Source organism: Sciurus vulgaris (genome assembly GCF_902686455.1).
Source record: "Sciurus vulgaris genome assembly, chromosome: 12".
Classification (NCBI taxonomy): Eukaryota; Metazoa; Chordata; class Mammalia; order Rodentia; family Sciuridae; genus Sciurus; species Sciurus vulgaris.
In genome coordinates, this window is record NC_136473.1 from 78512351 (window position 1) to 78535295 (window position 22945).

At 46.4% G+C, this 22945-nt stretch overlaps 1 protein-coding gene across 1 annotated transcript in view; it reads left to right on the forward strand.

Annotated features, from left to right (window-relative positions):
• Positions 1-806: 806 nt before the first annotated feature.
• KLHDC8A (kelch domain containing 8A) overlaps positions 807-22945 on the forward strand; it is a 37029-nt gene continuing 14890 nt past the window's right edge. The window contains exon 1 of the mRNA XM_079107537.1: positions 807-1826. The gene's annotated coding sequence lies outside the window, so the exon portion shown is untranslated. The remainder of the gene's footprint in view (positions 1827-22945) is intronic.

Genomic DNA, 22945 nt, shown 5'->3' on the forward strand with positions numbered 1-22945 from the left:
TCTCACCAAAGTCATTTTCAACATGTCAGCAAATGACCCCCGACCCAGTGATGGGTGGCACATCCAGTTGCCAACACAAAGGGGAACCAAAAACATGTCCCTGTCCTATTGATCCTATAGGTATAAATATGCTTAGCCAAGGTGGAGCTCTGTGTTCCTCTCCAATGCCCGTACTCCATTCTGTCTCCCAGAGAGTGTGCTTCTTCCTTTCTCTCAATAAATTCAATCTGTGCCTCACTTTAAATCTTTTTGAGACCAGGTCAAGGACCTTCATGGTCTGAATTGAAATTGACTCCCATTTTGGAGGACCTCCTCAGGACCCTTGTCCTAGTGACACCTATCAGATGCTCTGATATTGTGATATAATAAGAAATACCTATGTGGTCCCTGCTGCTGTTTCCTGGCCCACAGCACTTAGATCACTGAAGGTCAAGGAGATCAGGGTGACCAGTGATGCAATCAATCATACTTGCATAACAAAGACTACAGACACCTGAAAGGACAGTGTTTGGGGAGCTACTATAGATCAAGGATAGGTGAGTAGCTGAACCATGACCTGAGGTGCTGGAGGTGGAGAGTCTGCCCAGACAGCAGGAAAGCTCCAGGCCCTTCCCATCGGCCTTGCCCTATGCATCTCTTCCATTTGACTCTTCATCTGAATCTGTTATTACATCCTTAATTAATAAACCAGTAAACATAAATAAATGCCTCTCTTAGTTCTGTGATCCACTGTAGCAAATGAATCGAACCCAAGGAGAAGTTCATGGGAACCCAGATTTATAGCCAGTCAGTCAGAGCTATATCCCCAGCCCCAACCCGGGGCTTTTGACTGATAACTGAAGTGGGTACAATTGTGGTACTGAACCTTCAACCTGTAGGATCTGATGCCATTGCCAAGTAGATAGCGTCAGAATCGAATTGAATCCCAGGACACCCAATAGTGTCCACTGGAGATTCTGATGTCAGATTTGTCTGATATGAAGGGGAAAACCCACTTATCTGGTATCAGAAGCATCTTGTAGGAGAATAGGGAAAAAACCGTGGCTTTCCCATCTCTAACAGGTGTTTACATTGGAGTTCCCAAGATTCAGGCAAGGGGACCAGTGGAGAAAGTCTATTAGGAGTCGGTGCTCAGTGGAGACTAACTCCCACAGGGAGAAAAACTTGTCTTGAAAGAAAGACGGAAAGCACACACAGTCAACAATTGATTTAGCACCTCTTATGCACTTGCAATAAAACGACAAATAAAATCAATATAAGATCCCTCCAGGAACACACAGGGGCGGGGGGAGGATGGAGAAGTCTGGAGACTCGGTGGTGTTAATTGCCATCCTTCAGATAGTGGCTCAGGCTGCCCAGGGGCCAACCATCTCGGATGCTGGCAACAGGCATGGGAGCTTCCTAGAGAAAATGATGTCATAGCTAAACCAGAAGGATGAGTAGGATTCAGTCCAAAGAAGGGGGAGAAAAGTGGGCGAGGCTAAAGGAAAGTCTGCCAGGCGGAGAGCGGTGTTTACACAGCCTCCCAAGTGCGTATGGCAGTGTGCAGAACCGTGAGAAAGCGGAGAGTGATGCAGGGTTCTGATCACGGAGGGCCTCGGGGCCCACAGGAAGGAGAAGATGGTCCATATTAAGGAAAAGTTGGAACTTTGATGGAGGCTGACGCTTGAGGAAAGAGACTCACCAGAATGAACACTGCGTGCCTCCCGGTTGTCTTCCCGTCAATTTCCGCGGCCTCCTGCCTGACAGCTAGAGAGGGGAGATTTGTAAAGAGGGCAAACCCAAGGAGCTGTCTGCTGACACCCCGAGGAACTTTGGGAGCACAGGTGAGTTTACAGCATGTGGGGCCCTGGCAGCACCAGGCGTGGGTAGCCCAGCATTGGTTCAGCCACCACTTGGACCTGTGTGCTTTTGACTGGGCTCCAATTGTAACCGTGCTAGGAGAGCAAGAGCCGCAGAGAAGACACGGGAAGATGCTGGCTGGTGGCTGAGACATCTGTGTTGTGAGCAGACATGAGACAGCCACATGGGACCCCGGAGACAGTAGGAGGAGTTGCTACAGATGCCCAGTGTGAACAGGGAAGGGGGTAAGAGGGCACGGTGACAAGCCCTCTGTTGTGTGAATATTTGTGATTACCCCAAGTGTTTCTCATTGTCTTCGTAAGGCTCAACTCCCCTGGTAATTTGGGGAAACCGTGTGCAGGAAGAGTGGCTGACCAAAGTCCCAAGATCACAGTCCCTCGTCAATACGAAACAGGTGACCTCGGTAGACAGCTAGTGCAGGAAAAGTCACTTCTGTTGCTACCTGATTTTGAGATTCTCCACAATACAAGAACACAGCCTATGTGTGTTAACAAGTTTTCCTGACGTTTTGGAAGGGAAAATTTAGAGAAAATCAAAACATGGGGAGAAAGGAAACTTAACGCTAGGTGTTAAATAAATCAAGCCCAGAATCTCAGGCAAAAGGGAAGTTCTAACCCCATCCACAAGGGGCTTCCTTCCTAGGTGCCCGAGGTTGCCAGCCTGGCTTCTCTGTCTCAGGTTTTGTCTGCCTTCCTCAAGGGCACCACCTTTAATCTCTCTCCTGTTGGTCTCAGTAATAGGAAGAGAATCAGTATGCTTATTCTTTTCAAGAGTAAACTCCTAATCATCTAGGGGTATACAGATCTCCTCCCAAGGACACACAAGGATTCAGGCATAGCGCAGTCTCAAACGCAATGCTGCAGGTACCCCTACTATGAGAGGCATTTCCCTCACCCCAAATAGCAGAAGAACAATCTTTCTCCTGCTCCTAATGTGGACTGCATGTATATGTGTGTGTGTGTGTGTGTGTTTAATTATTATTTGTGTGTGTGTGTGTGTGTGTGTGGTACTGGGATGGAACCCAGGACCTCATGCATGCTAGGCAAGCGATCTACCACTCAGCTACACCCCAACCCCTATTATGCCTTTTTCCTGCTGCTTCTGCAGCATACCTGGGACTGGGTACACAGAAACGGGGCTGGCTTCAGTGCCTTTCCCAGCCACAGAGTCATCCGCCTTGCCCCCCATCCCACCTTCTGCTATACAAGGACCCAGCAGAAGGCTTGACATTGAAATTATCTTGACCTTGGGCCAAATCAAATTCTAAGGCAGGGCTCTCTCCCCCACTGGTCTCAGTAATAGAAAGAGAATCAGTAGAGAGATTTATTCTCCTCTTGTCAAGAGCAAACTCCTAGCCATCAAGGGGTTTTATTTTCCCAGTTCTGACAACTCGACTCTGCCTCCCGGGAGTCCTGCTCCTTGGGTGGAGGACAGCATCTTAATCATCCCTGGATCTCTTTTCAAGGTAAAGTCTGCTCTTTCCAGAAAGAGCCCATTGCCTTTCAAGCCCTTTGCAGCCCAAACAGACACTTGAAACCACAAAAACCAATACCCCAGATTTGGCCTCCTCTATTTGTTCCTGTGAAGAGGAGTCCCTAAAATGAACAAACCGCTTGAAAGTCATTCCCAGCCAAGTCACTGTGCAGCGCTCACCCTCCTGACAGGCTGCCAGGGTAGGGGAGGTGCTCCTTCTTGTAAATGCCACTATTTGCCTTGAGGTCAGACCTGCCACCCAGTAAAGGTGATCTCTACCTGATTGCCGAACGGTGAAGTAGAGTCTGGATAAAGAAGCAGAATCCAGCTAATTGGCTGCCACCCAGGCGCGGCTGGGCCCCCCTGGCTTGTGCTCCCCATGTGGGGCGATGGGGCCTGGTCTATTCTGGCACACTCTGGCTGTTTCCATCTCTACCCAGTCAGCACTCAGGCTGGCAGATGGAAGAAATTCTTAAAGACTCTATTTCTGTTTTTCGACATTCACAGAAACACTGTGCTACCACCTCTTAAAAATAATTGGTTAAGAACCAAGTTATTTTCATTGCCACAGTCATAAATAGAGCAGCGCTAGACCACATTATTCATATCTATAGTGGTTGACAGTAATTCTTACATGTCAGAAAAAGGGTTATTGATGTTTGGGAGGTTGTCTTGTTTTGTTTTGTTTTGTTTTTCTCCCCTCCTTCCCTTCCATCCCCCAAACTCCCATCTCCCAAAGAATACTCTTGTTGAGGGGCTGGGAGTGTGCCTCAGCATTTAAGAGCTGGCCCTGCATGTGTGACGTGCTGGGATGGAGTGTCACACTGCAAAAAAAAAAAAAAAAAATCTTATTGATTAGAGTCACATGAATGGGACTGATCTTGGAAGCAAAATTATACTTTACTCTTTCCTGAAGCAAGAGTTTATGTCCAGACTAAAATAAGAAAGTGTCTAACCCACTTGGAATTTGGTTCTAAGGAAGATTCCCCAGGAAACGAGGGAAGCCATTAGCTGGTGTTAAGCAACACTGTGGAAGGGTTGGAAGGGGGTACTGCAGATTGGGTGAGTGACAGGAGGACCTCAGAGAGTCGCACTTCCTTGCCACCTGATCCACAGCGCAGTCCTGCTTCTTCTTCATCTTAGCAAAGCAGGTGAGCCAGGACAGGCCCTGGTAGTCGGCTCTGTTTGCAGATTGCCAGTGACACCAACTGGGAAACAAGGCTCCTATGAATGCGCTCCTGCGCGGCTGTCACCTAAACACAGCCCTGCCTAATGAATGATTCAATCACTGGAGAGCCCAGGGAGGCTATTCTAGGTGCTCTGCATATGGGGATGAGGACATCTCTCCTCACTTCCTGGCAACCAGAGAATGACAATCCGGCATCCTTTCCTAGAGAGACATCGCTAAAATCCTCTTTGGAGTTCAAGGATCAGCTCAAAATATGCAGAGAGGGGCAGGATGAGTTTCTTTCCATTTTAAATTAATTAATTAATTTATTTTTTGCAACTGGGTGTTTTGTGGCCTTAAGAAGAGAATGGCTTACTAGCGTCCATTACTGTTGAAATGAGAGGACGACTCTTCCCTTTCATAAGGCTCATACTGGGAACCTCCCAAATGGGTACCGGGGCACGTGTGTGACAGGGTGGCTTTGCTGATAGACGGAATACGTCACCCCTCCTCACACTGCTAGAGAGTGAGTCCTTCTATGTGGGGGAGTGTGTCCTGAACAAAAACAGCAAGGGATTCAGGTTCTGGCCCTTGCTGCTCGCAACTGCTCATGGGAATGCAGGGCTCTCCCGGGACCTCAGCCTCTGTAAAGGATAAGGTGAGCACTGGAATTCTCGGAGCCAGACACCATGCAATCATGAGCCTCAGAACATTATGCTGAGTGAAATGAGCCAGTCACCAAAGGACACACACTAGATGATTCTGCTCACAGGAGGGAGCTAGAATAGTCAAATGCACGGAGCATTTGGTTGCTAAGGGTTGGTGAGAGTGGGAAAATGGGGAATTACGTTTAATGGGAGCAGAGTTTCAGTTTTGGGGGGATGAAGAGGTCCCTGGAGCTGGATGGAGGTAACAGCTGAGTGAAGTTGTGCTCAGGGCTGCTGAACTGCCCACACTCAAAACTGGCTGAAGTGGTAAATTTTATGTTATGTATATTTTATCATAATATTTAAAAGAAATTAAACGGCTCTCTATAGTATTTGCTAATAGTAGTGGGGGAGGTCTCGACCTCAAACACCCACGGGGCCAGCCAGGTTGTGTAAATGAATGGCGAGCCCAGAGACTTGAGGCAGCCAGTTCCAGCCTCGCCCAGACTCGCCATGTGGGGATGCGGGTAGATTTGTCAAGAGAAGTGCAAATTCTGGATATTTATGTGAAGTATAAATTCACAAGGATGAATTCTTTAAATTGGCAACTAATTCAATTTTTTTTTTTTTTTAAAAAGAAACAAACTGTGGGTAAACAAATACATGTGCAGTTTAGAATCTGTTTGTAGGATGATAGTTTTCTATCTGTGGATAGGCAGCCCATCTGCATAGCCAATGTTCTTCTCTTTGCCAGCAGCCCACCCCACACCTCTCCCTTATTAACAAGTTGTGAGCTTGGTGTGATGGCTCATGCCTGTAATTCCAGAGCCTCAGGAGGCTGAGGCAGGAGGATCCCAAGTTCAAGGCCAGCCTCAGCAACCTAGTGAGACCCTGTCTCCAAATAAATTTTTTTTTTCCTTTCTTTCTTTTTTTTTTTTTTTTTTTTTTACAGTGCTGGGAGATTGAACCCAGGGCCTTTGTGCCTGCAAAGCAAGCACTCTACCAACTGAGCTATCTCCCCAGCCCTCAAATAAAATTTTAAAAGGGCAAGAGATGGAGCTCAGTAGTAGAGTGCCCCTGGGTTCAGTCCCCAGTAGAGAAAACAAACAGAGAATAACCTGTAGTCAATAAATTGCATGTGGATAAACCCCTCAGTTATCTATATTGTGTGCCTATGACAATCCAACTAGATCATGCCAAAAAAAGCAGGGATACCCACCTGGAACCAGACAGGTGCAATGGCAGCCACACAGCGTTTGCAGACACTTGGGGTACTTACATGCATTTTCTAGCCTCGAACTCACTTTTATCTCAAGAATTTCACTACTTATCATTATTTTCACCTAGGGGACCTAATGAAACCGTCCACAGCGCTCTACCGTCCCTCATGCCTTTGATCTCCCGATTTCTGTTTAGAAACCAGTCAGCTTCCTCCCTGCACCCAGCACCCATCCTCACTGCCTTATTCAGAAGTCCACAGGGATCATGCACCCTTCTTGTTTTTTTTTTTTTTTTTTTTTTTTTTTTTTTTAGTTTTTTTGTTTTAGGTGGACATGATATCTTTATTTTATTTATTTTTATGTGGTGCTGAGGATCAAACCCACTGCCTCACACATGCTAGGCAAGCGCTCTGCTTCTGAACTATAGCCCCAGTCCACCTTTCTTGATTTTTCTTTTTGGTGGTGCCAGGAATTGAACCCAGGGCCTTGTGCGTGCTAGGCAAGCACTCTACCAACTGAGCTAACCCCCAGCCCACCTTTCTTGATTTTTGATGAGTGTGGGAAATAAATCTCAGTAGGTGGGGTTCCAGGGAAAAGGGATTTTGCTTTATCTGAGTAGCAGCAGCATGCAGATTCTAGAGGTCGTCCGTACTGTATTTCATTCGTAAGCAACTTGGCAACAGAAACAGGCAGCTCTCTGCATTTGATAGCAGCTTTCTTTAAAGGTGGGATGTTGCTTGCAAAAGTAGGCCGTGGGGAGAGGTGTGGGCAACACAGTGCTAATCATTTGCCAGTCTGCTTCCTGCTCAGACTCAACCCAGAGTGGAGAGGAGAAGCCTGGGCATTTCCTGAGGCGAGGCTTTCTATGGTTAATTCTCAGTGACAGCACACTTTCTCCTGCTTGTGAGAAGCCATCAGAAGGTTCCTTTGGATTGTGCTATGCTCTCCCAAAGTGCGGAAGGAGCAGGATTGCTTAGATGAGCAATCCCAGCAAACGCTGCTGTGATAGGAAGGTTGTGGGCACGTTGGGCGAGTCTCCCCATGTGACCGCACCTATGGTTCCAGTGTGGCTTTTTGCTTGGTGATGCTTTCTTCATCTGGCAGTTTTTCTGGGTAACTGCAGTTTGCCTCTTTGAAAGCTGCAGCAATATTCCTCCTAACTGTATAGCAGCCTGTTGAAATTTATGGAGGGCCTACTGAGTGCCAGGCTTTGTGCCAGGCGTTGGGATATAATGACAAGATATCGTCACTTTCTCATAAACCTCATGAAATAGTGAAGGAACTGAGACTAAAGAGTTGATGGTGAATGTTTGGAGTGTTGGAATGGGTTTTGTTTTGGGGCTCTGCCTAGATTCCCTTCCCTGAGCTGGTACCCTCATACCTACTGCATGAGTGGGATGCTAGTTTCAGGAGAGTTACATTCAGCTGATTGGGCTGCCTCTGCTGGTCCATTAACCCACCCCAGGGTAGCTTGCATCCAAGGAATGATACAGAAAAACAAGAGGCCAGTCTCTCGGCATCGAGGTGGGGCGAGAACAATTCAACCATGTTATTGATGCTTCAGGGGAACACACCCACACACCTACTGTGATCAGGCCAGGGGTAGACCTCACATGCAGCCCCACTTTGCTGGGTACCTTCTCCTTTCCTGCTTCAGACACATATAATCTTTCCAAAGAGCATCCTGCTATAAGTGACCCTTTCTCAGGCCCTGTTTCTAGGGAACCTGAACAATGTTATTAGGGAATATTAGGCAGAAGTCTAACAGAAATGTCGCACCCACCTTTACCTATTTATTTATTTATTAATTTATTTATAAATTAATTCAGTACTGCGTATTGAACCCAGGGGCACTTAACCACTGAGTCACATCCCCATCCCTTTTTTGTATTTTATTTAGAGGCAGGGTCTCACTGAATTGCTTAGGGTCTCACTAAATTGCTGAAGCTGGCTTTGAACTTGCAATCCTCCTGCCTCAGCCTCCAGAGCTGCTGGGATTACAGGCAGGCGCCACCATGCCCGGCTCATCTTTGCCTTTTTAAACAAAAGATCTCAAATATAATTTTGCATGTTTTTAAATAAATTCCCCCTTAAGTTTATTTCTTGGTAACATGACATTGAACTAGATGTTCTTCCTACCAACTCTTCTGCATCTTCAACTTTAAAACCATAAGCATCATTTGGGGCTGGAGTAGAAAGAGAAGAAGACCTAGGTTCAAACTCAGACCCAAATAACTGCTAAGGGTCTTGTGAGCTCCTTGGTCTTAATTGGCTGCCACTCCTTCATCTGCGGCATAGGGAGATAATGTGGGTCTTCTGGGTTGATCGTGGGGACTAAATGAAATAATGTAGACTGAAGAGTATAATAGGGTTCCCAATGATAAGTCATAGCTGTTACTGCTGCAAATATTATTTTACTACCATATTAAAATAGGGATGCTTCAGGGAGCTGCAGAGGCCTATAGACAGACAGCTGTCCCTACATGAAAGGGTCCCGAACCACTGTGTTTTCTGAGTCAGTGGTCTTGTTTATTTCCCTTTATCAGCCTGTCAGCTCTCTTGAAGAGTTTTCTCCAGCATTTGAATATGCTGGCTCTAATCTGTTCTGCGTTGGAGAATCCTTCTCACCAAACTTAAAAAAATTCAATTGAGTTTTCTTGTTAATTTCTCTTGGTCCAGTCTGATGGCACATGTTAAGTTGTCAATGCATAACTGTCAAAGTAGATTGTGAACTCAGCACAGGAGTCTTCGTCATCTGTCACCTTGAATACCCAGACTAATGTCGGCAAACAGCAGGGACCTATGTGCTAGTTGGGACACACTTTTTTGGAATACAATTTTAATAAGGATTGAACATGAAATGTAAGTAAAGAGGATCAAAATGAGGACTGAAAAATCTGTTTCATGAATCAAAAGTCCATAAATTTTAGTTCTGGATGGTCTGAGTGTCTAGGCAAGTGACTTTGAGATTAAAAACTGGCATTAAATCAACAAGATGTGGTGGCACATATTGTCATCCCAGCAACCCGAGAGGCTGAGGCAGGAGGATATCAAGTTTGAGGCCAGCCTCAGCAATTTAGTGGGACCCTTTCTCAAAATAAAAATTAAAAGTGCTGGGGTCATAGCTCAGTGGTAGGGCAAACCTGGTTTCAATCCCCAGGGCCATTAAAATAAATAAATAAATATGAATTTCAAAGGTGTTCAAACAAATGTGGATACTGGTAGGGGAAAGGAGATGAACTTTACCTTTCAATCATGCAGATAAGTCTCAGAATATTAAGATTATGCTTCTCCTTTACATGATCCCCACAATGGGCAAAGTCTCTTCATAGTACGAGGTTTGCAAACAATAAGGATTCCCAGAGGAAAAGCCATGTGGGTGTTTGTAGCTCCTAGTCACACTCCTGTCATGGTCCTTTGATGTCTTTCTTGTCTGTTTCTTGAAATGAAACATATTATTCTGAGCTGTCTTTGAGCTCAGTTGTCCCTTGCTCTCAGAAGACCGGGCAGGAGCCAGATGAGAGAGCGGGAGAAATGCTTTGTCAGCTTCTTACTGTTCAGGCCACCGGGCAGAGACGAGAGGACAGCCGGTCCCTCTGAGATCAAATTCCAGAAACTGCTGCCGTGGTACATTTTGTTCACACAACAATTGAACTGGTTAAACAACAGCCTGACCCTGGGATTGCTGGCCTAGAGCCCGGGTTTGGTCTTCTTATCTGTCTAGCAGGAACCTACAATGCAAGAGTCTCTTCTGGGCCGCCTGAGGCCTAGTAAGGGAACTTTTTCTTTCTTTATCTTCAAGGCCCAGCTGCTCATGGGCAGATCTGATCTAGCCAAAGCCAAGTGGATGAGGTATTGCCTCTGAGTCCTTTCTGATGCAGGTTTGAATGACGGCTCACACCCATGACCACATTCGTCCCTCGATCCAGCATCTCTCAGCCTGGCTGCCCAACAGGACCTTGGCAGTGCTTTCAACTGCCTGAGCGACAGTCCAGAGCATGTGCAGTAGCTCTCTGGGGGAAGCCCACAGGCAGCGGTGTACAGCCAAGGCTGACAATGTCTTATCCTCGTAACAGGGGTCCACTTCATGCTTCAGGAACATAACCCTGGCTGCTCGGCCACTGCAGCTTATTTTAAAAACAAACATGGTTTTATTGCCTTTCTCTTTTTTCTCTCCCTGTCCCTAATCTTGGGAGAAACAAGATTATCCTTCTTCCTATCCCAGGCCAAGTTATCCATCCTTGAGCAAACACACAACCGCAGGAATGAAGTAATTCAGATGTCAGGAACGGCCCCAGAAGATCTAAGAAATGTCTACCTCTCAGGGCCACAAGTAGATCACAACCCCTGCCGTGGCACACCTGGAATGCTGCCTTTGAATCACCTCTTTAAAAGCCCTCTGCTCCCTATGACGGGCAGAATCACAGACTCTGGGACAAGAGTCCCTTGTGCTTCTCCTTCAATAGCAAAGCAATGAAACTTCTTTTTTCCTTTTTCTCAAAACTGTGCCCTCATTTTTGGACTGGCATCTGGGGATAAGGACTGAGCTTTTGGTAACGCCCCAGCAAAGTCCACTTTAGAGAAGTTTAAAAGATTTCAAACGATGAAACTCAGAGGAGAGGGAAGTGTGTGACTTTAAGTTTTTTCTTCATTTGCAAACCACATCAAGAAAGACTGCGGCCCTGTGATAGAGGAGACTTTCCACCTGATGTCAGACTCAGGAGGCGTGGGTTCTGGTGCCTCACTTTTCCACCTTTGTGATTTGGGAAACTAACTTTGGACTTTCATGTTCTCATCTTTACAATGGAGATTAAAATATCTCTTTTGCTTTTTTTTTTTTTTTTGAGGTGCTGGGGATCAAACCCAGGACATTGTGCATGCGAGACAAGCCCTCTACCAACTGGGCTATATCCCCAGCCCTGCGCAGGTTTTTTGTGAAAGAAAATAGGTAGAAACTACCTTGTATGTCATAGATACTCATATTATTATTAATAGTAAGCAGTTATTATTAACACAGTCGTTATTAACTCAGGCGATGATTCCTGTCCCAGATTCAGGCGTCTGAGCTCATCTCCTCTGTACCTGTAAACCTTTCCCCATGTAAGCTGGCAAGTTTGGCCATGAAGCCTTTAACTGGTATTATTTTAACCCTGGGGGTCTTCTGGGTTAGATGTTTAATTCTGAGGCCTGTTTGGACAACTGAAAGGTGTATTTCTTGACGTGGGAGTGCACAGTTGTAAGTTTCCTGAACATACGTACAGTCTGGTAAAGTGTTCCGAGGTCCCCTTGTGTAATGAAGGTGCTAGAAGATGCTGGATGTGTGGTCTGAGATCACACACAGGAGTTGGAACTTTTCCAAGTTTAGTAGTATAACTAACCTTAATTAAAAGCTTAGAATCTGCTTGGAATTGTGCTAAGTCTTTTACACACATTATTTCATTTAATCCTCTCAACAATCCTGTGAAACAGGTACTTATAAGAATAGTGGTTTTCCACAGGAAGACCCTAGAGCTCAGAGAGTTGGCTTACTCAAGGTCTAGTGGAGAACTAGGAGGTAAACCTCTGTCTACCTTGTGTTAAAGACTTGGCTTTTTTGAAATTTCTTGATTGGTTGGTGGTTGATTTTTTTTTTTTTTTTTTTTTTTTTTGGTTCCAGGGATTGAACCCAGGAGTGCTTAACCACTGAGCCACATCCCCAGCCCTTTTTTGTATTTTCTTTAGAGACAGGATCTCGCTGAGTTGCTTAGGGACTTGCTGAGTTGCTGAGGCTGGCTTTGAACTCACGATCCTCCTGCCTCAGGCTCTTGAGCCATTGGGATTGCAGGCATGTGCCACTTCGCTCAGCTAGTTGGTTGATTTTTAACAGATGATCTTGCTTTGTTGCCCAACTTGGTCTTAAATTCCTGGGCTCAAGGGATCCTCCTTCCTCGGCCTCCCAAGTAGCTGGAACTGCAGGTGTCTACCACCACGCTCGGCTTGCTCTTTTTTTAAAGATGGCTATAAGGGATATAAGCCACGTACCATACAGTTCAACCATTTGAAATATACAATTCAATGGCTTTTATCAGGCAGAGTTGCATGACCTTCCAACAATTAATTTTTAAACTTTATCATCACCCCAAAATAAACTATTGACCAACTGATGAATCGATAAATAAAATGGGGCATATCCATACAATGAGATATTAGGCAATAAAAAAGAAATGAGTATAGATACGGTGTGAATATTGATGATACCAAGTTGAAGCCATTCTTGTCGGTAGACCCAGACAACATTAGGAGGGAAAGTTATGAGGGGAAGAGCTCATGCCTGCCCAACAGGTGAATACCTTCTCAAGGACTTTCTAAGACCCCAGAGGGATTTCTTCAGTTTTACACACACTCATGCGCTCTATACTGTGCATCTATGTGAGTTATGAGCTGCTTAGGGCCTTTGCTAAGTTGCTGAGGCTGCCTTCGGAACTCATGATCTTCCTGCCTCTGCCTCCCAAACTGCTGGGATCATAGTCATGCACCACCACACCTGGCTAACAGTTTATTTTTAACATTCATGTGTGTGTGTGTGTTTGTGTGTGTGTGTGTTTCTAGGAGTTGAACCCACGGGGCACTCGCCCACTGAGCCCTTTCTATTTTTCATTTTGAGGCTCAACTTGAACTTGCAAGCCCCTAACCTCAGCCTCCCAAGTTACTGAGATTACAGGTGTGCACCACCGCGATCAGCTGTCTTCATCATTCTTTAAGATGGTGGCAATCCAAAGAGCTCTTGACAGAACACTTGCCCCGCAAGGCCCCTCCACCAATGAACTGATGCCAGTTCCTGTCCCAGGCCTTCAGGACCAATGAACTTTGCATCCAAGTAGCTTAAGTAAATCTCTCTTTTTAATATTAAAAACTTTCCCTGCCTCCACCTCCTTAGAAGACCTGAGCGAACATCTTCTTAGTTTTAGCACTTCCATTTAGGTCTTGAAGCTTTTCCTCTTAACTCTGATGCTCTACTGTGTTATTTGTGAACAAAGACACAAACACATCATAACCCGCGGATGAGGGAGGAACATGAGATGCCGGAGTAATTGGAATTTAGAGTTATCTCTGGACTTTAATGATCTGTTTCTCCCGCTGCAACTCTCCTTGTAATTAAGAATCAAATCTTTTGGTCACATCCTGAAAAATCTTGGTTTGCAAGAGCACAGTAACCTCCCATGTCTGTGACCCTAATTTGGGTCCTCATCTCCTCTTCTGTTGGCTGTTTCGATAATCTTCTAAGTAGGCCAAGCTCCTCTCTCATAAAACTTACTGCATTTTGTGAAAATCAGTTGCTTGTTCACTTGTTAGGGTATAAACTTTGCTAAGACAGGGATTGAACCCAGGGGCACTTAACCACTGAGCCACATCTCCAGAGCTGAGACTGGCTTCGGACTTGCAATTCTCCTGCCTCAGCCTCTCGAGCTGCTGGGATTACAGGCATGCACCACTGCGCACAGTTGACTATGCCTTTCTTTTTCACATTGTGCCCTGTCTCTTGGCATTGTGCTCGGCATATAGTAGGTGTTCTAGAATTTATCGTGGAAAGGAAGACTGCATGGTCTCCTGACCTCTCAACTCCCCACCTGGATCAAACCCATTTTACAGTCTGCTGCCAGATTAATCCAAATCCAGATTAATCCATTTCACTCCCTTGCTCAAAAACCCTCCAGGACTCCCATTGCCTTCTAAAAGGCCGAGATCTTAACCTGCCATTCAAGCCACAGTTCTTTGTAGCCCTCCCAGTCTCCCTTCCCCTGACTTTTCGGTAATCACAAGGCATCTCTGGAGGTGGTCAGGCCTAGGGTGAAATCTTGTCACTGCAACTGTCACAGTTGCTTAAAGGGGTATGTTGCTTAAAGCAGGTATATTGAAGCATGTGTCACCCTGACTGTAAAATGGGCATGCTAATATTCACTTCACAGAGATACTTGCAGAGGTTACAAATAACATATTTAAGTTTCTGGGATATTATGGGGACTGGACATTATTATGAAAGTGATCATTTCCTCTTGTCATGGGTTCTTCATATTCAGTAAATAAAAATAGAGAATATCTACTTTGATCTGAATTTTAATCAACAAATAATTTTTTAGTGTATCTTAAATATTCAAATTTAACTGGACATTCTGTATTTTGTCTGGCAAGACATAGTCAGTCTCAACCACACCCCAGTCCATATACAAGGACACTTTGCCAGAGTCTGGCAAAAGGCCTGGCTCAAAGACCAGCTCTCTCACACGGTCTCCTGGCTTCCGCAGATAGTTACAATTGCTTCTTCCCCTTTCCTCCCGGAGTGCCAGGAGCAGACCAACCACATGTCTACTTCCATGTGCTTCCTTCCACTCTGAGATGTATGCCCTGTGCCTTATCCGCCCTTGAGCCTGGAAGGTTCCTGAGCACCCAGGCATGCCACCTCCTCTCTGCTCTCAGGAGGTGCCCATTAGCTATTTGTTAAATGACAAAATCAGACTTGATTGTCCGAAATCAGAGCTGCATTCCTATTTTCGTTTTCAGACTGTATCTTCCCCCTTAAAATCCTGTGATAAGCAGCACATGTGAACCACAGGCAAGTTATATGGCTTTTAAGAGACTTAACCTGAAATCTTTCAATTTAGAAGAAAAGGAGGAAACGTTAATCTTTTCCTTCTCTGGCCAAGGGAATGAGAGTTTATTAAGAAGGAAAAAGAAAAGATTCAGCCTCGACAACTATTGGCTACAAAATGCAATCATTATTATTGCTTTAAAGAGACCATCTCCTGTGATCCAACCTGGCTTTTCTTGCATGCAAAGACAGAGAGAAGTATCTCAGCATCTGTTTGAGAAGCTTTGCAATGAAAAGCAGAAAAATGAAATCTCCCAGGCACTGTTTGCCAGGGGATTTGCTCCCATTCTTTGTCTGTTCCAATTAATCGTAGAGTGGCTGGAAGCTGCCCATTTTGTCTCTGGGTTCAGGCAAAAGGGAGAAATCTTCCAAAATAGCCCCCAAGATGGCTGGGCTCCCTGAGACAGGATTTGGGGGCGGACAAAAGAACCATGTGGGCATTTTATGAAGGGTGTCTGGACTGGGTCCCCAGTCACGTGGAAGGCATCTGCTCCTGCCATTTGCACATCTTAAGGTAATCCTCTATTGATCGCCAACTCGCGCTCCTTCCTGCCCACTTCCGCCCGTCCCTCCCGCGGTGTCCTCTGATGTTCAGCCCCTCTTTTCCTGCTCTAATTCAATGGCTTCTAATTGGATGCTCTGCCTGGCTAATGGTTTCTGCCCAACTGCAGGGCTGACATTTACTTCCTCGATTTCCACCCCTCCCTCTGCTCTCTGGCCTCCTTTGTGAGCAGAGCTTAAATTAGGCAGGATTCAGATCGGCACCTTTTTATAATTCAGCTGGGGCCTCTTGTTTTTTTGGATGGGGAGGGGGCACTGAGCAGAGGAGAGCCTTGGAAATATACCCTGAGCTGATCAATCCTGACCCCTGCAGATAAGCCCGGCTTTGTGACTTTATCTGTGTCACAGAATCCCAGCTGACTCTGGGCCACTTTTCCTTTGTTTGCTTTTTAACCTGGACCCCAGCCTGCTAATTTCAGCTGGAACTAACTTTGTCACCGAATACCAGACCTCTGCCCATAGAGCTGTTGCTTGTTTTCATCATTGCAAAGGTTTCAGGCCAAGCATTAGGTGGCCTCACCCCCAGGATTTTGCATGATCTAGGCCTGCAATTATCTTAGTGGCTTAGTTGTCACAATCTCAATGTATCTTCTCTTCTCTATCCCTAGATATGAATGTCTTTGGGAAAGAGGAAGAAAGGATTTCATCATTATCTTGGCATTTGCTTCTGTTTTTTTTTTTTTTTTTAATATTGGGGATGATTGCACCCAGAGGTGCTTAACCACTGAGTCATGTCCTTAATCCTTTTTTGTTGTTTGTTGTTGTTTGAGAAAAGTTCTCGCTAAATTGTTCAGGGTCTCACTAAATTGCTGAGGCTGACCTCAAACTTTCAATCCTCCTGCCTCAGCCTCTCGAGTCCCTGGGATTACAGGCATGCACCACCGTGCCCAACCTCTTACCCAATCTTGGAACCTCAAATGAAACTGGAAGGAAGAGCCAGTACCCCCAAATATTTTCTTAGAATGAACAGTCCAAAGTGAGTTTGAAATTATTCTTGGGTACAGATTATGAAATTTATTGATTGATTGATTGACATCACTCCCTAGAACAAACAAACAGAAAGCTTCCCCTTTGTTTTGGGCCACTTGGCAGCAAAGCTCCAATCTCTAGCCTCCTCCAGACAGCTGTCGTTCAGGCTGGCTGTTAGCTGTGGTTTATCCCCATCTCCAGGGATCACTTTTACTTGATTCTTAATTATATTCTACTCCAGCCTCCCCCCATTCACACACTTCCTTAATTGGATTGTAGCAATCTCTTTCAGGCATTTCTAATGTGATACACAGTTCATCCTTGGGCATCCGTAGATGGACAGTTGTCTCCCTGGGCCAACGCTTCATTAGGAGTGACAGCCTGCAACCAACGGTCACCATGCTACCTTGTTCAGGGACCAAAGTGCAGCTTAGCGAGAAGTCTAGGAGACAAAGGGATGGCTGTGGTGGAGACATAATAGTGATAAAATGGCTACCGAAGCAGATGGAGGAAGCGCACCCAAGTGCAGTTCACTTTCTTATATCAGGTTATGAAATTAGGAGCTGGGTTATTACAGGCAACTCAGTTTCCCAGGTGTTGCCTCTGCAGCTGAGAGATTGATGTTCAAGCCTCGGGAAATATCCAGAATGCCTGAATCTCCATAGGCGGCCCATTACCTACAAAATCAATATGCCCTGTGCACACACACACCTCCTCCCTAGTCATCCTCCTCCGCTTCCTCTTCCTCTCTTCCTAGGCAGAGGGCCAGGGAATTTGAAGGCAATGACTATTTCCAATGTCGTAGATACTCACAACTGATTTACCTGCTTATATAAACTCCCATTCTTTTAAATTGGGACATGGGGGCAGACGAGTGAAGCTCAGTGGTAGACCACTTGCCTAGCCCTGGGTTCCAATCTCAGCATTGCAAAAAAAAAAATAATAATAATAATAAATAAAGTTGGGGGGGATTTACATATAATAAGATGCATTGTTTGATGGGTTTTGACAAATGTGTATGCCCTTATAACCGCCACTCTGTCAAGTATAATTGCATAATTAATCTTCACATTTAATCTCCATGAGACACTGGCATAACTGGCTTAATTTTATAGCTGAGGAAATGGAGGATCAGAAGGATTAACCACAGTACTAAAAATGGCCAACACTCGGAGCCCAGCCCTGCTCTAAGTACTTTGACCTATTCCCTATTTCTTCTTCCCACCACCTCATTAGTCCCATTTTACGGATGAAGAAACTTAGCCAAGGTCATACAGTTGAGTAGTAGGAGCAGAATTTCTGGCATTCAGTTTACATTCTTTCCCCACTAGTAACTTCTCCTTGGAGAAGAAAAAGATTTTCCCTGGTTAGATTTTCTTTTGCTCCAGAAAGAAAATCCTCCTGAACAGAACGTAAAGCCCAAAAAAAGAAGCCCCCGTGGCTCATGCCTAGGATCCCAGAGACTCAGGCAGGAGGCAGGAGGATCACAAGGTTGACCTGGGCAACTAAGCGAGACTCTGTCTTAAAATAAAAAATTAAAAGCATGGGAGTTGTAGGGAGTTCAGCAGAAGAGCACCCCTAGATTCAATCCCCAGCATGGGGGTGGGGACTGGGAATGTAGATCAGGGGTAGAGCATCTTTGGGTTCCAGCTCCAGCATGGGGGTGGGGGTACAGTGGGAAGAAACCACACATCCCACATCTAAGCTAATCCTCGACCAATCTCTCAAACCCCAGGGCAAGCTGCCCTAAATTCTTGTCTAGAAAAGGTTGCGCCTATTGCATTACTGGCTAAAACACTGGTCTCCTGGTCTAAGAAACTCCTGCCTGCAGTGAAGCAGCTCTGACAGGTCCAGCTCCACCTGGTGAAATATGCCACTTCATAGAACGAGAGCAGTTTTGTGGGCAGTGCTGAGCTTTTTATCTGGGAACTGCTCACCCTCTCTGAATCGCTGATGACCTACCTATGCACAGAAAAGCAAAGATATGGATGTCGCTGTGGAACCCTAATACAAGAAAGCTTAACCCACTTTTCTGGCTCTTACCCACAGCCCCACCCTGGAGGGAGGGAGATTGCCACCACTGAATGAGGCTTGAGGTGGACATCTGCCCCTGGCACAAGCGGCAGCCTTGCAAAGGACAGCCCCTTTTCTCTTCCCTCCATTCTCTCATCTGCCAGAGGAGTCCAGCTCCCTAAATCTTCTTTTTGTTGGTTAGTTTCCATGGCAGTTATTGTCTGTGTGTGAGCGCATCCGCCCCCTCACCCTCTCCTCACAGAGCAGGCCCTCGCAGCTGAGACTCGGAGGGAGAGGCGCCCGCCCCAGACAAGCCGAGCTGCTGGGCTCTGCTAGCCAGCTGAGGTCCTCTTGGTGGGGGACACCGCTCCGCGTGCTCAGGGACTCGCTCCAGGCTTCGGAGCATTTGGGGTAGGCTGGCTGCATGCCCCCCACCTAGGGACCTGGCTGCTTCCCAGTTCCTTAGCCCAGGCAGCTGCAGTGGGCTCATCAGTCCTGGAGAAAGCCCCTGGGACCACAGGGACGTTACCGACACTGCCCCCAGGAGCCAGACTCTGAGCCAACACCTGCCAGACCCTCTCCAGTCCCTGCCCCTCCTTTGTCTTTTGCAGATGATCACCTGATGTCCTTTGCTCCCTGGTCAGGTAAGCTTGATTTCAATCCATCTATGCAGAGGGATGTCTTGGCACCCCAAGGGCTTGCTGGAGGAAAGCAACAGTGGTTTTAGTGAGAGGAGGGCTGCCCAAGCCAGACAGGCTGGTCCAAGGGCAGGCAGGAACAGGGTCTCCTCGGGGCCTCTCCAGCTCACTGTGTCTGTGTGGGCTTTGAAGTTAAACGTTCCTTCCCATCTGGTTTTAAACCAGCTAATTAAGTTCAAAGATCACAGCCCAGGGCACAGACTGACCATCAGACAGCCAATATCCAGAAATTCTGGCTTCTGGTCCCATTCAGCTCAACTTATGGAGTATGTACTAGGTAGTGGCAGCTGTGCTTGCTCTGAATGGGTTGTGCCCGGCGACATGACTCATCACGTGGTTCCCATACCTTCAAATGCTTACGATCTGGTAAGAAAAACAGAATACCTACATAGCTGGGTAGCAGACCCTGAGGCCAGGCAAGCTGGGTTTGGCAACCCCATCCCAGCTATGTGACCTTGGGCAAGTCATTTTATCCTCTCTGAGTCTCAGTTCCTGTATCTGTAAAATGGCAGTAATAATGGTGTCTACTTTATAGGCTCAATTATACACACAACCCGAACTTAGGTCAGCTCATGACACAAAAGCAGCATCACATACTTCTGAACTACGATCATTATTATTCTTGGGTTCTTAGGAGGTTCAAATTATATAAAAGATGTAAAAGAATTTGGCATGGTGCTCTATCAGTGGTGGTTATTATCACACAAGGCCACCGGGGTTATTATCCCACGCGCACGGTTACAGATGCAGTTCTATAGAACATGGGATGGTTGCTCTTGTCTGGGGGGATCATGTGAGCCTGGAGAGGGTAGCACTTAGGCTGAGCACTGGAGGAAGCAGAGCATTTTTGACAAGCAAGGATGAGTGCAGGTGACAGTGAGCACAAAGCCAGGGGTGGAAAGCCTGATGGTCACCTGGAACCCAGACACAGAGGCTGGGGGTAGGGAGTGAGGAGCTGGACTTTGGAAGCCCAGCATTTTGAAGAAAGGGCCACTTTTAGGGCAGGACACTGTGAATACCAGCATAAACAGCCCAGCACAGAACAAGAGGAAGGTGGCAGTCGAGAGAACCAAACTGGGTCCTGCCTGGTCCTGCCAAGCTGTAGGTTGCTCTGGGTGCTCTGGGACTATTTCTTCACCCCTTTGAGTTTGTTTCCTCCTTTATGAAGTGGAAACAATACATCCTGACTTATCTCCCAGCTTTAACCACAATTATTAAATACCGTACCTGCGCCGCGGGCAGTGGCACACGCCTGCAAATCCCTTCAACTGGGGAGACTGAGACAGGAGAATTCCAAATTCAAGGTCAGCCTGGGCAATTTAACGAGACCCTATCTCAAAATAAAAGAAGTGAAGAATTTGGGATGTAGCTCAGTGGTCAAGCACCCCTAGGTTCATCCCCAATCCTGGGGCGGGAGGGACTGCACGTGAATGTGAAATTATAAATTGTTTTGTAAAATGCCAAGTACTATTCTTCAAGATCAAGGAGAATTAGTGTGTTGTCTACACAGCATTGGGGGAAATGCAAAGGAATAAACCATTTAACAGGGAGACTCCTATAAATCATTTAGAGCAATGCCTGACTCATAGCAGTAGCTGAATGAATGATCTCCCCCATAATTGATTAATTGACTCCTTTTATTCATGCATGCATTCATACACCAAGTGTTCCTGGAGTCTCCACTGAATGCCAGGCATTAGACTCGGTGATGAGAAAGAGTGGTGAATGAGACAGGCAGGAACTCCGCCCTGAAACACTTATCAGCAATCTGGGAAACTGGCAACCGGAGGAAAACTTCCAGAGCCCTGCCCTAGCTGCTTCTACCCCGCTGACCACTCTCCTGTTTTCCTCAAGGATTATTGCTGTTGGACATTGATTTTAGTTGATGTTGGACTCCCAAGACATTTCCCGTCCCCGCATAGATCTTGCAAACACCTCCTCTCTGCCCTCTGGTGATGGGGAGCTGTAAGCACTTTGCAGTAAACAGCTCAAAATTCATTACTCATAAATACCAAGCTTTCCGCTGCCTTCCACCACCCCGGAGATGAACTGAAGTGCCTTAATATTTAAAGAGGAATGAATTCATAATTAGCACCTTAACGTTATAGCAGAGCCATTCCGGAGGTTTTCTATTTAAATGCAAATTGAATCTTCCCAAAGGAAAGCTGGTAAGTGATGAAAATAGATAGCAAAGGATGAGGAAGCAGGAAGGAGGAGGGAGGTGGCACTGATGTGCAGTTGTCACTTTTCTCACCGTTGTTGACTTGCTATCTGTGACCCACATTCTCCTCACCTGAGGACCAGTCTCTGAAGCTGAGAAAGCCTGAAGTGGGGCCGGGGTCCCAAAAATCTAAGCCCCAAGTCCCCTATCTGTTGATGGCAATGCCCAAACCAGCAGCCATATGAGCTGTAGGAGGTCATTTTAGAATCAGGGCATCCTGAACTGGGTGCGGTGGTGCATGCCCATAATCCCAGCAACTTGGGAGGCTGAGGCAGGAGGATCACAAGTTCAAGGTTAGCCTAGCAATTTGGCAAGACCCTGTCTGAAAATAAAAAAAAAAAAAATAAAAAGAAATAAAAAGGGGCAGGGGATGTAGCTCAGTGGTACAGCATCCCTGGGTTCTCAACAATACCAAAAAAAAAAAAATCATGGTAGCCTGGAAAACATATGGGAATTGGAGTCAGGCAGAACTGGGTTTGAATCTAGGATCCTCTTCTTTTGCAGGGGGTACAGGGGTTCAACTCAGGACTAAACACTCGATCCACTACTGAGCTATAGCTCCTGCCCCAGGATCCTCTTCTGACATCTGTAGTCCCTCCCACGCCTTCATAATGAAAATGGAACTACTGGTGCTTGTTTCCCTTGAGCTTGTTGGGGAGAAAGAGAAAAGGTGCCTGGCACACAGTAAGCACCCCACAATTGTTAGTTCCCCTCCATCAACCCTAGATCCTGTTGTGTTAACCTGACGAGGTAAGGGTGGAGCCAGTGGTCAAGAAAAAGGTGCCATCCTCTTGTCCCCTTAAAATAGCCAACGATGGGAGGAAGGCATAAACATGGTCTACGAGGGGCCAGAGAGTACATATTCCATGCCATGTGGGCCACACGCCAGGCTGCAACTACTCTACGCCAGTAGGAGAGCCACACAGACAGCACGTGAGCAGGGGAGGCTGTGCGCCTATAGAACTTTATTTATAGACGCTGGAGTGTGAGTTTCACATCATAGTCACTCATCCTGAAATATTTTCCCCCAGCCATTTAAAAATGTAAGGGCCATTCTAAGATATCACAGGTCACATTAAATCAGGCAGTGGGCCAGATTATCATTGCCATTATCAATCAACCCCTGTGCAAAGGTAGTACTGTACCTGTGATTTGGGAGAACCTATTCTGAGGGACCTTGCAGAACGTGACTCTGGGGTGGTGGGGAGCCACAGGGGAAGGATGGCATCTCACTCCCCGCCAAAAAAAAATAGCCCTTTCTGGATTAGAACTTGGGAGGAACAAAGGACACACAGGATCGCTGGTGGTGGTTCCTCCTGGGGTGCCAGCCATTAGGTCAGGGTATGAATAGGGGTCACTTTGCTCCTTACCAAGTGATGCCTGGGGAAGAACTGATGACTGCCAGGCACCACTCAGGAGGCCACATTCTGCTGACAACAGGCTACAGAAGGGCTCCGAAGGGCTCAGGTCCTGCTTCTTTTTCCTC